This window comes from Tachyglossus aculeatus, chromosome 1, assembly GCF_015852505.1.
Source record: "Tachyglossus aculeatus isolate mTacAcu1 chromosome 1, mTacAcu1.pri, whole genome shotgun sequence".
In the NCBI taxonomy this organism is placed as follows: domain Eukaryota; kingdom Metazoa; phylum Chordata; class Mammalia; order Monotremata; family Tachyglossidae; genus Tachyglossus; species Tachyglossus aculeatus.
This window is the reverse complement of record NC_052066.1, coordinates 95,884,845-95,900,350: the sequence shown is the minus strand read 5'-3', so window position 1 is coordinate 95,900,350 and position 15,506 is coordinate 95,884,845. Positions and strand designations below refer to the sequence as shown.

General features: G+C 45.9%; 1 protein-coding gene across 5 annotated transcripts in view; it reads right to left on the bottom strand.

The window, feature by feature from the left end:
- Nucleotides 1–15,506, bottom strand: part of TFDP2 (transcription factor Dp-2) — a 189,095-nt gene that overhangs the window by 69,697 nt on the left and 103,892 nt on the right. The window lies entirely within an intron of this gene.

The window sequence follows — 15,506 nt, the reverse complement described above, 5'->3', positions numbered from 1 at the left end:
AAACAGAGAGGGATAAAGCTTCCTCAAACAGATTTGAATTTCCTCAGGAAAGCCAACAGTCTCCGCCGTAAAGGGTAGCCCCGCTCTTGTCCTTAGCCACTAACAGCAAACTACCAATTTAAGCTCACTGTGGGCAAGGGACATATCTCTTCATTGTTCTACTGTACAATCCCAAGGGCTTAGTACAGTGCTCTGCACACAGTAAGCACTCAATAAATACGGTTGAATGAATGAACATTTTTATTCTGCATCTAAGTACTTGGTCTCAATTGCAATTAGGCAATTCCAATCTCAACAAGTCTCTCCAGTGATGAAGCCTGCCAATGCGGTGTTTACACTGGAGAGTGAATCCACTTCTAAATATAGTTAGAAGCAGTGTTGCTTAGTGGCCACGGCCTGGGAGTCAAAAGGAGCTGGATTCTAATCCCAGGTTCTGCCACTTGTCTGCTCTGTGACCTTGGGCTAGTCACTTCACTTCTATGTGCCTCGCTTCCCTCATCTGTAAAATGGGGATTAAGACTGTGAGACCCATGTGGGATATGGATTGGGTCTAACTTGATTAGTTTGCATCTTCTACCCCAGCGCTTGGTACAGTGGCTGGGAGATAGTAAATCCTTAACAAACAACATTGAAAAAAAGGTATAATAAAGGGACTGTAGACTTTGGGCAAGGGATGTGTCCACCAACTCTGTCATAGTTATAATATACTCCCCAAGTGCTTAGTACAGTGTTCTGCACACAGTATGTGCTCTATAAATACTACTGATTGACTGATTGTGAGCCCACTGTTGGGTAGGGACTGTCTCTATATGTTGCCAACTTGTACTTCCCAAGCGCTTAGTACAGTGCTCTGCACACAGTAAGCGCTCAATAAATACGATTGATTGATTGATTGGAAAGCTTTACAAAGATTACTAAAAGCAACAAAGTTAAATATGAAGACACAATAGTAGTAAGCCCGCTGTGGACAGGGAATGTTTCTGTTAACCGTGGTACTGTACTCTCCCAAGCGCTCAGTATAATGCTTTGCACACAGTAAGTGCTCAATAAATACCACTGACTGATTTCAAAAACACTGCTCAATCAAGATTCTTAAAGCAGCAGCAGTACTTACCGAAGCCGCACTTAGACGCACGGCACTGTACTAGGGACTTCAGAAATATAGAATAAAGAAGAGACCTGTTCTCTGCCCACAAGAAGCTTACATTTCTTGCAAACAAATCCTCTGGGGCAATCTCTCAGCTGTTACTGTCAGGGTAACATCTGAGAGAAGGGAATAAGCTCAACTTCCAGCCCTATGGGAAGCAGCACAGCACAGTGGATACAGCATGGACTTGGGAGTCAGAAGGTCATGGGTTCTAATCCCAGCTCAGTCACTTATCTGCTGTGTAGCCTTGGGTAAGTCACTTCACTTCTCTGGGCCTCGGTTACCTCATCTGTAAAATAGGGATTGAGACTGTGAGCCCCACGGGGGACAGGGACTGTGTCCAACCGTATCTGCTTGGTATTGGGGCTCACGGTCTTAATCCCCTTTTTACAAATGAGGTCACTGAGGCCCAGAGAAGTGAAGTGACTTGCCCAAAGTCACACAGCAGACAAGTGGCAGAGCCAGGATTAGAATCCATGTCCTCTGATTCCCAAGCCCGAGCTCTTGCCACTAAGCCAGGCTGCTTCTCATGGTTGAATAAACCTTTGAGGGAAACACAACGGCTGGAATCCTTTGAGATGTCACTCATTTATTCAGTCGCATTTATTGAGCACTTACTGTATGCAAAGCGCCGTACTAAGCGCTTGGGAGAGTACACTATAACAATAAACACACACATTCCCTCCCCACAACGAGCTTACAGACTAGTCCTAGCTACCTTCCAGTAGTCCATATAATAATCACTGTAATAATAAGAATAAGTGTGGTATTGGTTATTAATAGTGATATGTGTGGTAGTAATAATAATAATGACGACATTTGTTAAGCGCTTACTATGTGCGAAGCACTGTCCAATTGAATGAGTGAATGAAATCAGGAGCTCCAGCTCTGAAACTCCAGAGCCAAAATAAAAAAAGAGAGAGAAAAGAACCCGTTAGCCTTCTGGATTGTGAGCCCGTTGTTGGGCAGGAATTGTCTCTATCTGTTGCCGAATTGTACTTTCCAAGCGCTTAGTACAGTGCTCTGCACACAGTAAGCGCTCAATAAATACGATTGAATGAATGAATGAATCTACCCCACTGCTTAGTTCAGTGCCTGTTAAATAGTAAGCACTTAACAAATACTAGTTTTACTATTATTATAACAAAATGTGGAATTGTCGGGATTGACCCTAGGGGAATGTGGGGCCCAAGACACCTCTCCATTTCTCCTGGGGAAGTTTGAAGAGCGTGAATTCCACCCCCTAAATTCCCCACTGGACTGGAACTCCACTGGAACCTCTCATACCCTCCTGCCTGACCGGAACTCGGAACCCTTCCGATGAGATGACATCTCATACTTCACACCCTGGGTGATGGCGAGGGAATGGACAGAGGGGAGTAGGGAAAGGGTTGGGGAGAAAGAGCAGTCATTCAGGCTCAAAGGCATGCATCTGGCTCAATCAGTCATAATAATAATTATGGTACTTGTTAAGCGCTTACTCTGTGTCAAGTGCTGGGATGGATGCAAGATCATCACGTTGGACACAGTCCCTGTCCCATGTGGGGCTCACCTTCTTATCCCCATTTTATAGATGAGGTAACTGAGGCCCAGGGACGTGAAATGACTTGCCCAAGGTCACACAGCAAGCATGTGGTGGAGCCAGGATTAGAACCCAGGTCCTTCTGACTCCCATGCCCGTGTGCTATACATTAAGCCACACTGCTTCCCTAATCAATCAGTCGTGTTACTGAGTGCCTACTAAGCACTGTACTAAGCACTTGGGGGAGTACTGCCCACAACAAGCTTGTAGTCTAGAGGGATCTGCTTAGGAGTTAAAAATCACTTCACGCTGAAGCCTATGGATTACACACAGTACCAGACGTCTGAAGCTCTAACACTCCCATCAGCGCCCAAAACCTGACTCGGGGGTACTTGCTGAAACTGAATATAAATGACATAAAAATGGAAAGGCACAGATATGATACATACACCCATCCCTGGAGACCCCAATTCTCTTGGTAACGCAGGCTCTATAAAATTCTCATTTTACAGACTTAAAGTTGGACATTGATCTGAAGGTCATTCGACTGACCTGTTGCTATTTTGAAATGTAAACCATCTCAGATATTTTGGGGGGCTGTTATTGTTTCCTATATTTAAGTCAATTTGTGGCTGTTACCGTGGCTACGTTTATATTGTTAACACCCAAGATCGGAGCTGTGCTGACCACAGCAACTGACTCAAAATGAAGAGCTGTCAGTAGGCATCTGCATCAACAATACTATTGTTCAGGACCATCTTTCATACTCAAGGGTAATTTTAATGAGAATCTGGGTCACAATCACTCAGGACCACCAAAGTTGCACTCTCGTGCAATTCAAGATAGACGCCCCAAACCCCGAGAACTTCCAAAACAGCACCTAAACGCACGTCTGCATCGGAAGCGCCGTCTTTTCGGGATATGGATAAAATAGAAAAGGTGCCCTCCCCTTGATTCAAGCTAGTTGCTCTGTCTCAAAGAAACAATCCCTCTGGTGAGAAACAAAACTCGAAATTACGTTCCAAATTTGGGTTCCAAATATGGGTTAAGCCAAAGGTGCTCGTGGTCACTGGCTAGTATTTTCAAAACAACAGGCAGTTAGCATAATTCTCCTTTCTTTGGAAATGCAAAGCTTCAACTCCACCCTACAGATGCTCCGGCACAAAACGAGCAGACTCTAAACCCTGATCTGACAATCTGTCAGTTCCCTGAAGCAAACTTGCTCCCAGCTGGGGTGAATACACAGTGGAACAAAAGGCACCCAGACCTGGGGCCCTTGAACTTGGGTATTTTTTCTCCCTGACCTCCTCTTTGGCGTGCTGAAAGCCTGCTCCGAGCTCGAAACATTTCAATCACATGAATGAAGCTTCAAGTGTGAATTGTATTATGGGGCATTTCTGCTTATCAGACTCCTCAATGCACTAGCAACTTTAAAGTTATAAAAGCCTCCCTGGCTGTGTACTTCAGGTATCAAATATTCCCCCATTCAACTCGATTAGTAGTAGTAGTCACCATTATTTCGATTGCATAGCGACACAAAAGGGTAGTTTTATAAGTGGCTGCAGGAAAATACATGTAAAATATTTTCCAAAGTGAATTTGAACACAAACAAGTAACCGGGAAATACTTATCCATCAAAGGGGCCTCCAGGCTGAGTGAAAGATGTGCCCCTCTTCTAGATAGCCCCATCAGAGAGAAGTGACCACTGCCTCATTTCTGCCTCTTTCACTCTTGCTCCTGTAAATCAGCCATGGTCAAACAAGCACAGCACTTTAAGCAGAGCACTTACTGCCACTGCATTTGGATCCAGATTTTCAGGCAGCATTAACTGCCCAGAGGGAGACTTTTCAAAAGAAGTGCCTAAATGTTAAGGCAGATAGCCACCACTCTGGCTCTCTCTTCAGCCAAGTGCTGTGACTTACAAAACTGAGCGGGAACATGGAATTTACCAACTTGTGTTTTTTTTCCACCACGATTAATTGGGTTGAATCTAATCTCCACTTCTAGTTTTAACTATCCTTACTCCTATAATTTCACATGAAATAATTGACAACGCTTCAAGGTCTTCAACACACTGACCATATAGAACACTTCAGTCTTCCTCATCCCATCACCAGTCACAATTGGCTCCCCTTTATGGAGAAAACTGTAAGGCACAAATACTACTAAACCTGGAATCGCTGCTATATTCCTTCCTCAAAGGGCTCTTGGAGAAATCTCTCAGATTTTCTAAGGAGGTAAACTGAGCCATCAACAAACTATGTAGATGTTTTACACTTCAAATGCATAGAAGCCTTGGTCTTAAGGCGTAACTATTATACTTTTTGCAACCTCGGAACACATTACATTATATACATGTGTATGTGTGTATGTATATACTTCATGAATTCTCACTGATGTGAATTTTATTTACTGTACATGACATACTTAAAGCACACGATATGTCTTAGTTTGGGGAATTTGATACTAGTGAATTAAAATCCCCGCAAGCATACTTTTCTGTAAAAATCTTAAAGGAAACTCTAAATGAAAAACAATCTTAAAAAGTCAGGAGGAAAGAAATAAACTCTCAAAGTGAAGATTTATTATCACTGAAAATTCCCCAGCACCAACAAGATCATTTAAAAATGGCCCTGTTCAGTTTAATTTAGATGCTGATTAAGTCAGATTTATTACCTCCCTACCCCACACCAGCTACTGGGAGCTTTGAATGAAACAACCTCAATTGTAACTGAAGAAACATCTGTTGCTTTTTCCTGCACCAACTCCTCACCAGGGCTCCCTAACTGAAAGAAAGCCTGTTGGTGAAGTTTTTTTTTTCCTCCCCCTAGCCTCACTGATCCAGTTCCTTAAACACCTATCATTAAATGGGAGTAATTAGTAAAAATTGCACATGGTCTTAGCCGATCCATCAATTCCCCTAGAATTCTGTTCCATCTCTGGTTTTAAAGTTCCAGAGTGATGGAGGAAGAGGAGAAGGAAGAGGAGTAGGAGGAAGCAGGAGAAAGAAGAATTAGAGGAGGAAGAGGAGGAGGAGGAAGAGGAGGAGGAGGAGGAGGAGGAGGAGGAAGAGGAGGAGGAAGAGGAGGAGGAAGAGGAGGAGGGGGAAGAGGAGGAGGGGGAAGAGGAGGAGGGGGAAGAGGAGGAGGGGGAAGAGGAGGAGGGGGAAGAGGAGGGGGGAGGGGGAAGAGGAGGAGGGGAAGGAGGAAGAGGAGGAGGGGGGAGGCGGAACAGGAGGAGGAGGGAGGAGGAAGAGGAGGGGGAGGAGGAAGAGGAGGGGGAGGAGGAAGAGGAGGGGGAAGGAGGAAGAGGAGGGGGGAGGAGGAAGAGGAGGAGGGGGAGGAGGAGGGGGAGGAGGAAGGGGGAAAGGGGAGGAGGAAGGGGGAGGAGGAAGAGGGGAAGGGGGAGGAGGAAGAGGGGAAGGGGAGGAGGAAGAGGGGAAGGGGGAGGAGGAAGAGGGGAGGAGGGAGGAGGAAGAGGGGAGGGGGGAGGAGGAAGAGGGGAGGGGGGAGGAGGAAGAGGGGAGGGGGGAGGAGGAAGAGGGGAGGGGGGAGGAGGAAGAGGGGAGGGGGGAGGAGGAAGAGGGGGAGGAAGAGGGGAAGGGGGAGGAAAGGGAAGGGGGAAGAGGAGCTGGCTGATTTGGGGCCGGCTTGTTTTCTGGGTTTGCTTCCTAAGACTGTTCCGAGCACACAGCCTTGCTCCCACGGGTGCGGAGGCACCCCGGATCCAGTTGGCTCAGTGTCCTACTTTGCCAGTCCCCAAGCGAGCCCAGTGGCAGCCTCCGCCTTTTCCAAAAGGCAGACACCAAACGGTGCCACCCACCCTGTCCCCCCGGGGCCTCATAATCACCCATCCCGCAGTGGAATGCTCCCGCCCCTCTCGGCCCCAACAATAGCCCGGCTTCATTAGAATACAGCTGACATTTTCCAACTACACTTAAAAAAAAAAAAAAAATTGCGGCCGAGAAAGAAAAGTGGGGGGGGGAGCCCCTCTCCATCCCCCCCCGCCTTACCTCCTTCTCTCCCCCACAGCGCCTGTATATATGTACGTATGTTTGTACGTATTTATTACTCTATTGATTTATTTTACTTGTACATATTTATTCTACTTACTTTATTCTGTTAATATGTTTTGTTCTCTGTCTCCCCCTTCTAGACTGTGAGCCCACAGTTGGGTAGGGACCGTCTCTATATGCTGCCAACTTGTACTTCCCAAGCGCTTAGTCCAGCGCTCTGCACACAGTAAGCGCTCAACAAACACGATTGAATCAATCAATCGTATTTATTGAGCGCTTACTGCGTATAGAGCGCTGTACTAAGAGCTTGGGAAGTACAAGTTGGCAACATCATCATCATCAATCGTATTTACTGAGCGCTTACGATGTGCAGAGCACTGGACTAAGCGCTTGGGAAGTACAAATTGGCAACATATAGAGACAGTCCCTACCCAACAGTGGGCTCACAGTCTGAATGAATGAATGAAAGGGAGGGAATGGAAAAACAGCCACCACACAAGCTGCAGCTCTTAAAAAAAAAAGTTTTGTCCGGCGGACTTTCTCTACTGTGAGCCCGTCGTTGGGTAGGGACCGTCTCTCTCTGTTGCCGGCTCGTGCTTCCCAAGCGCTTAGGACGCAGGAAGCGCTCTGCACATAGTAAGCGCTTAATAAATGCTGCTATTATTATTATTATTATTATAAATAGGGCCGACTGAATGAATGACTTCCAAAGGGCCGCGATGCCGTCCCCTCTTGCCCGGCAGAATGGGGCGGGGTCAAAGGTCACCGGCTCCACTCCGGCCGAAGAAATGAAAGGATAGGGCTCGGGAGAGGGGGGGGTTTGAGTGACTTTGAAACCGACGGCACCCGAGGGTCCGGGGGGGTCGTTTGCACTTTTTGCATAATTGTCCGGATTATGGGAGTGATAAATATCACCAACCACCCCCACCACCACCCCGGGGGGCTGCAAACCGGAGAGCGGGCCATGCTTTGCAGGCAGGCTGCGGAGGGATGCGTCCCCGCCGGGTGCGATGGGGGGGTGGTGGGGGGTCCGTGGCTTACCTGGGCAGGGGCTGTGATGTGCAGGGGCAGCGGTGGGCAGGGGCAACCCGCTTGCCCTGGCAGTGCCAACAGCAGGCTGCCGTCTTTGTTAACGCGCGCCGCCGGGGGAGCGGAGGCCGGGCCGGGCCAGGCCCGACCAATCGAGCCGCCCCGCCCATCGACCGCATCGGCGCTCCGCACCCCGGCTCCACCCAGCTGGGCCCCTCCCCTTCCCTTTCATTCCTTCATCAATCAATCAATCAATCAATCAATCAGTCGTATTTATTGAGCGCTTACTGTGTGCAGAGCGCTGGACTATGCGCTTGGGAAGTACAAATTGGCAACACTGTGGCAACAGTGGGCTCCCAGTCTAAAAGGGGGAGACGGAGAACAAAACCAAACATACTAGCAAAATAAAATAAATAGGATAGAAATGTACGAGTAAAATAAATAAATAAATAGAGTAATAAATATGTACAACCAATCAATCAATCAATCAGTCGTATTTATGGAGCGCTTGCTGTGTGCAGAGCACCGGACGAAGCGCTTGGGGAGCACAAGTTGGCACCATCTAGAGAGGGTCCCTACCCAACAGTGGGCTCACAGTCTAAAAGGGGGAGACGGACAACAAAACCAAACATACTGACGAAATACGATAGATAGGTACAAGTAAAATAAATAAATAAAGAGAGTGATTAATATGTACAAACGTATATACATATATACAGGTGCTGTGTGGGGAAGGGAAGGTGGTAAGGTGGGGGGATGGAGAGGAGGACGAGGGGGAGAGGAAGGGGCTCAGTCCCAATCAATCAATCAATCGTATTTATTGAGCGCTTACTGTTGTGCAGAGCCCTGGACGAAGCGCTTGGGAAGCACAAGGTGGCAACATCTAGAGACGGTCCCTACCCAACAGTGGGCTCACAGTCTAAAAGGGGGAGACGGAGAACCAAACCAAACATACTGACGAAATAAAATGAATAGAATAGATAGGTACAAGTAAAACAAATAAATGAATGGAGTGATAAATATGTACAAACATATATACATATATACAGGTGCTGTGGGGAAGGGAAGGAGGTAAGATGAGGTGATGGAGAGGAAGGAAGGGGCTCAGTCTCAGTCTTCAATCAATCAATCGTATTTACTGAACGCTTACTGTGTGCAGAGCACTGTACTAAGCGCTTGGGAAGTACAAGTTGGCATCTCTCTCTGTTGCCAACTTGGACTTCCCAAGCGCTTAGTCCAGTGCTCTGCACACGGTAAGCACTCCATAAGGCCCTTGAAGGCCCTACTGAGAGCTCACCTCCTCCAGGAGGCCTTCCCAAGCTGAGCCCCCTCCTTCCTCTCCCCCTCGTCCCCCTCTCTATCTTCCCTTCCCCACAGCACCTGTATATATGTATATATGTTTGTACATATTTATTACTCTATTTATTTTACTTGTACATATCTATTCTATTTATTTTATTTTGTTAGTATGTTTGGTTTTGTTCTCTGTCTCCCCCTTCTAGACTGTGAGCCCACTGTTGGGTCGGGACTGTCTCTATATGTTGCCAACTATGTTTGTACATATTGATTACTCTATTTTACTTGTACATATCTATTCTACTTATTTTATTTTGTTAATATGTTTGGTTTTGTTCTCTGTCTCCCCCTTCTAGACTGTGAGCCCACTGTTGGGTAGGGACTGTCTATATATGTTGCCAACTTGTACTTCCCAAGCGCTTAGTACAGTGCTCTGCACACAGTAAGTGCTCAAGAAATATGATTGATTGATGGATTGATTGATAAATAAATAAATAATCATTTATTATTTATTTACCATTATTATTGTTATGATTATTATTAATCATTTATTATCATTTATTTATCATATATATGATGAATAAATTTATAATGAATTTATAATAAATAAATTGAACGAATGAATTCATTCAATCGTATTTATGGAGCGCTTACCGTGTGCAGAGCACTGGACTAAGTGCCTGAGAAGTACAAGTTGGCAACACTGAGAGACGGACCCTACCCAACAGCGGGCTCACAGTCTAGAAGGGGGAGACAGACAACAAAACAAAACATATTAACAAAATAAAATAAATAGAATAAATATGGACAAATAAAATAGAGTAATAAATACGTACAAACATATATAGTCAGTCAGTCAGTCATTCATTCAGTTGTATTCACTGAGCACTTACCGTGTGCAGAGCACTGGACTAAGTGCTGGGAAGTACAAGTCAGCAACATATAGAGATGGTCCCTACCCAACAGCGGGCTCACAGTCTAGAAGGGGAAGACAGACAACAAAACAAAACATATTAACAAAATAAAATAAATAGAATAAATATGGACAAATAAAATAGAGTAATAAATACGTACAAATATATATAGTCAGTCAGCCAGTCATTGATTCATTCAATTGTATTTATTCATTCATTCAATCGTATTTATTGAGCGCTTACCGTTTGCAGAGCACTGGACTAAGCTCCTGGGAAGTACAAGTTGGCAACATATAGAGACGGTCCCTACCCAACAGCCGGCTCGCAGGGGCGCTTACTGTGTGCTTACTCTGTACTAAGTGCTTGGAAAGACCAATTCGGCCACGGATAATTTGTTAAGCGCTTACTATGTGCCACTTACGTCGCCTCTTGTCAGCTGTGGTGACTTTGGGCTAGTTCATTCATTCAATCGTATTTATTGAGCGCTTACCGTGTGCAGAGCACCGGACTAAGTGCTTGGGAAGTTCAAGTTAGCAACATATAGAGACAGTCCCTACCCAACAGCAGGCTCACAGTCTAGAAGGGGGAGACGGACAACAAAACAAAACAAAACATATTAACAAGATAAAGTAAATAGAATAAATATGTACAAGTAAAATAAATAGAGTAATAAATATGTATAAACATATATACATATATACAGGTGCTGTGGGGAGGGGAAGGAGGTAAGGCGGGGGATGGGGAGGGGGAGGGGGGGTGAGGAAGGAGGGGGCTTAGTCTGGGAAGGCCTCCTGGAGGAGGTGAGCTCTCAGTAGGGCTTTGACTGACAGTCAGTCAGTCAGTCAGGCCTCATCATAATTCATTAATTCAATCATATTTAATGAGCACTTACCGTTTGCTTACTCTGTACTAAGCGCTTGGAAAGGCCAATTCGGCAACGGATAATAATCATTGTTGCCAACTTGTACTTCCCAAGCACTTAGTACAGTGCTCTGCACACAGTAAGCGCTCAATAAATATGATTGAATGAACTGAATGAATGAATCATGATGGTATTTGTTAAGCACTTACTATGTGCCACTTACCCCGCCTCTTGTCAGCTGTGTGACTTTGGGCAAGTTCATTCATTCATTCATTCATTCATTCATTCATTCAATTGTATTTATAGAGCGCTTACTGTGTGCAGAGCACTGGACTAAGCACTTGGAAAGTACAAGTTGGCAACATATAGAGACAGTCCCTACCCAACAGCGGGCTCACAGTCTAGAAGGCGGAGACAGACAACAAAACAAAACATATTAAGAAAATAAAATAAATAGAATAGTAAATATGTACAAGTAAAATAGAGTAATAAATCTGTACAAACATATGTACAGGTGCTGTGGGGAGGGGAAGGAGGTAGGGCGGGGGGATGGGGAGGGGGAGAGGAAAAAGGGGGCTCAGTCTGGGGGGCAAGTAACTTCTCTGGGCGTCAGTTCCCTCAACTGTAAAATGGGGATGAAGACTTTGAGCCCCCCGTGGGACATCCTGATCACCTTGTAACCTCGCCAGCGCTTAGAACAGTGCTCGGCACATAGTAAGCACTTAAATACCAACATTATTATTATTATTATTATGTGCCAAGATGGGGGCGGAGTGGGGGGGGGGGGAATACAAGGTGATCAGGCATTGTGGCTCAGTGGAAAGAGCCCGGGCTTTGGAGTCGGAGATCATGGGTCTAATCCCGACTCCGCCAATTGTCAGCTGTATGACTTTGGGCAAGTCACTTCACTTCTCTGGGCCTCAGTTCCCTCATCTGTAAAATGGGGATGAAAACTGTGAGCCCCCTGTGAGACAACCTGATTACCCTGTAACCTCCCCAGTGCTTGGCACATGGTAAGCGCTTAACAAATACCAACATTATCATTATTACTAGATGCCAACCTGGGGGGGTGGGGGATACAAGGTGATCAGGCTGCATGACTCAGTGGAAAGAGCCCGGGCTTGGGAGTCAGAGGTCATGGGTTCTAATCCTGGCTCCGCCAACTGTCAGCTGTGTGACTTTGAGCAAGTCACTTAACTTCTCTGGGTCTCAGTTCCCTCATCTGTAAAATAGGGATTAAGACTGTGAGCCTCACGTGGGACAATCTGATCAGCTTGTATCCTCCCCCAGTGCTTTGCACATAGTAAGCGCTTAACAAATAGCATCATTATTATTATTATTATTACTAAGCCCTTGGAAAGTCCAATTCGGCAATGGATAATACTCACGATGGTATTTGTTAGGTGCTTACTATGTGCCAAGCTCTGTTCTAAGCGCTGGGGGGGGCGGGGGAATACAAGGTGATCAGGCAGCATGGCTAAGTGGAAAGAGCCCGGGGTTGGGAGTCAAGCCCAGGCCCTTTCCACTGAGCCATGCTGCTTAGAACAGTGCTTGGCACATAGTAAGCGCCTAACAAATGCCAACATTATTATTACACCTGTCTAGTTGTTTTGTGGTGTTGTCGGTCTCCCCCTTCTAGTGAGCCCATTGTGGAATAGGGATTGTCTCTATCTATCTATCAAGAAGCAGTGTGGCTCAATGGAAAGAGCCCGGGCTCGGGAGTCAGAGGTCATGGGTTCTAATCCCGGCTCTGCCACTTGTCAGCTAGGTGACTTTGGGCAAGTCACTTCACTTCTCTGGGCCTCAGTTCCCTCATCTGTAAAGTGGGGATGAGGACTGTGAGCCCCACGGGGGACAACCTGATGACCTTGGGTCTCCCCCAGTGCTTAGAACAGTGCTTGGCACATAGTAAGCACTTAACAAATACCATTGTTATCATTATTATTATTCTAAGTGATGGGGTGGATACAAGGTAGTCGGGCTGTCCCACATAGGGCTCACAGTCTTCATCCCCATTTGACAGATGAGGGAACTGAGGCACAGAGAAGTGGAGTGACTTGCCCAAAGTCACACAGCAGACAAGTGGCGGAGCCGGAATTAGAACCCATGTCCTCTGACTCCCAAGCCTGGGCTCTTCATTGATTCACTGATTCATTCATTCAATCGTATTTATTATTATTATTAATAATAATAATAATAATAATGGTATTTGTTAAGTGCTTACTTTGTGCCAAGCACTGTTCTAAGCACTGGATTTGAGCGCTTACTGTATGCAGTGCACTCTACTAGGCACTTGGAAAGTACAACTCGGCAACAGAGACAATCATTCATTCATTCAATCGTATTTATTGAGCACTTCCTATGTGCAGAGCACTGTACTAAGCACTTGGAAAGTACAATTCAGCAATAGAGACAATCCCTACCCAACAACGGGCTCACATTCATTCACTCATTCATATTTATTGAGCGCTTACTGTGTGCAGAGCACTGTATTAAACGATTGGAAAGTACAATTCAGCAACAGAGACAATCTCTACCCACCAACTGATTCACATTCATTCATTCATTCATTCATATTTACTGAGCGCTTACTGTGTGCAGAGCACTGTACTAAGTGCTTGGAAAGTTCAATTCCAATCCCTACCCAGAAACGGGCTCAAATTCATTTATTTGTATTTATTCATTCAGTTGTACTTATTGAGCAACATACTGTATGCAGAGCACTGTACTAAGCGCTTGGAAAGTTCTATTCGGCAACAAAGAGAGACAATCCCTGCCCACAGCGGGCTCACAGTCTAGAAGTGTGATGATGATGATGACGGTATTTGTTAAGCGCTTACTATGTAGCCCAAGTTCTAAGCACTGGGGTAGATACAAGGTCATCAGGTTGTCCCACGTGGGGCTCACGGTCTTCATCCCCATTTTACAGATGGGGCAACTGAGGCACAGAAGTAAACAGGCATCAATAGCATCAATATAAATAAATAGAATTAGAGATATAGATACCCTTCAGAACAAGTAGACAGGCATCAATATAAATAAATAGAATTATAGATATGTACATATACCATAGAAGCAGCATGGCTCAGTGGAAAGAGCCCGGGCTTGGGAGTCAGAGGTCATGGGTTCTAATCCTGGCTCCGCCAGGTGTCAGCTGTGTGACTTTGGGCAAGTCACTTCACTTCTCTGGGCCTCAGTTCCCTCATCTGTAAAATGGGGATGAAGACTGTGAGCCCCACATGGGACAAGGTGATGACCCGGTATCTACCCCAGTGCTTAGAACAGTGCTTGGCACGTAGTAAGCGCTTAACAAATACGATTATTATTACTATTATTTTTTATATATATACAAGTGCTGTGAGGCGGGGGGGTAGAGCAAAGGGAGCGAGTCAGGCCATGGGATGGGGGGGAAGCCAGCACCCCCAAAACCTTCCACACACACACACACACACACACACACACACACACACCCCTCTCCCCCTTTTCTGACTGAGATACCCTGAAACCAACCTCAATGTTTGGCCTCAAGGAGCCTGGTCTGATTCCATTATAACTACCCACCCTCCGGTCCCCTTCATTCATTCATTCATTCATTATTCATTCATTCATTCATCCATCCATCCATCCATCCATCCATCCATCCATTCATTCATCCATTCTTTCCTAGCTACTGAGCATTTATTTTGTGCAGAGCACTATACTAAGCGCTTGGGAGAGTATGATACAGCAAAAGACACATTCCCTGCCCACAGTGAGCTCACAATCTGGAGGACTTCAGGCACCAATCGATCGACGGTATTTATTGAGCGCTTCCTCTGTGCGGAACACTGTACTAACCACCTGAGAGCATACAACAACAAACAGACAATTCCCTGCCCACAACGAACTCACAATCTGGAGGACTTTAGGCACCAATCGATCCATGGTATTTATTGAGTGCTTACTGTGTGCAGAATACTGTACTAAGCACCTGAGAGCGTACAATACGACAACCAACAGACAATTCCCTGCTCACAACGAGCTCACAATCTGGAGGACTTCAGGCATCGATCGATCGACGGTATTTATTGAGCACTTACTGTGTGCAGAACACTGTACTAACCACTTGGGAGAGTACGATACAGCAGAAAACAGACACATTCCCTCCCACAACAAGCTCACAGTCTGGAGGACTTCAGGCCTGGATTGATACATGGTATTTATTGAGCGCTTACTGTGTGCAGAGCACAGTACTCAGCGCTTGGGAAAATCCGCTCCGACAGGGTTAGTGGTCAAATACCCTGCCAATAGTTTACAGCCTGGGGTTGTTGAACAGAGCTCTCTTCCCCCCTTCAAAGGTCATGGGTTCTAATCCCACCTCAGCTACTTGTCTGCTGTGTGACTTTGGGCAAGTTACTTCACTTCTCTGGGCCTCAGTTCCTTCATCTGTAAAATGGAGATCAAGACTGTGAGCCCCAAGAGGGACAACCTTGTATCTATCCCAGCACTTAGAACAGTGCTTGGCACATAGTGAGCGCTAAGAACTACAAACATTATTATAGAGGAGCAGCGTGGCTCAGAAGAAAGAGCACAGGCTTGGGAGTCAGAGGTCATGGGTTCAAATCCTGGCTCCGCCACTTGTCAGTTGTGTGAACTTGGTCAAGTCACTTAACTTCTCTGTGCCTCAGTTAACTCATCTGTAAAATAGGGATGAAGACTATGAGCCCCACGTGGGACAACCT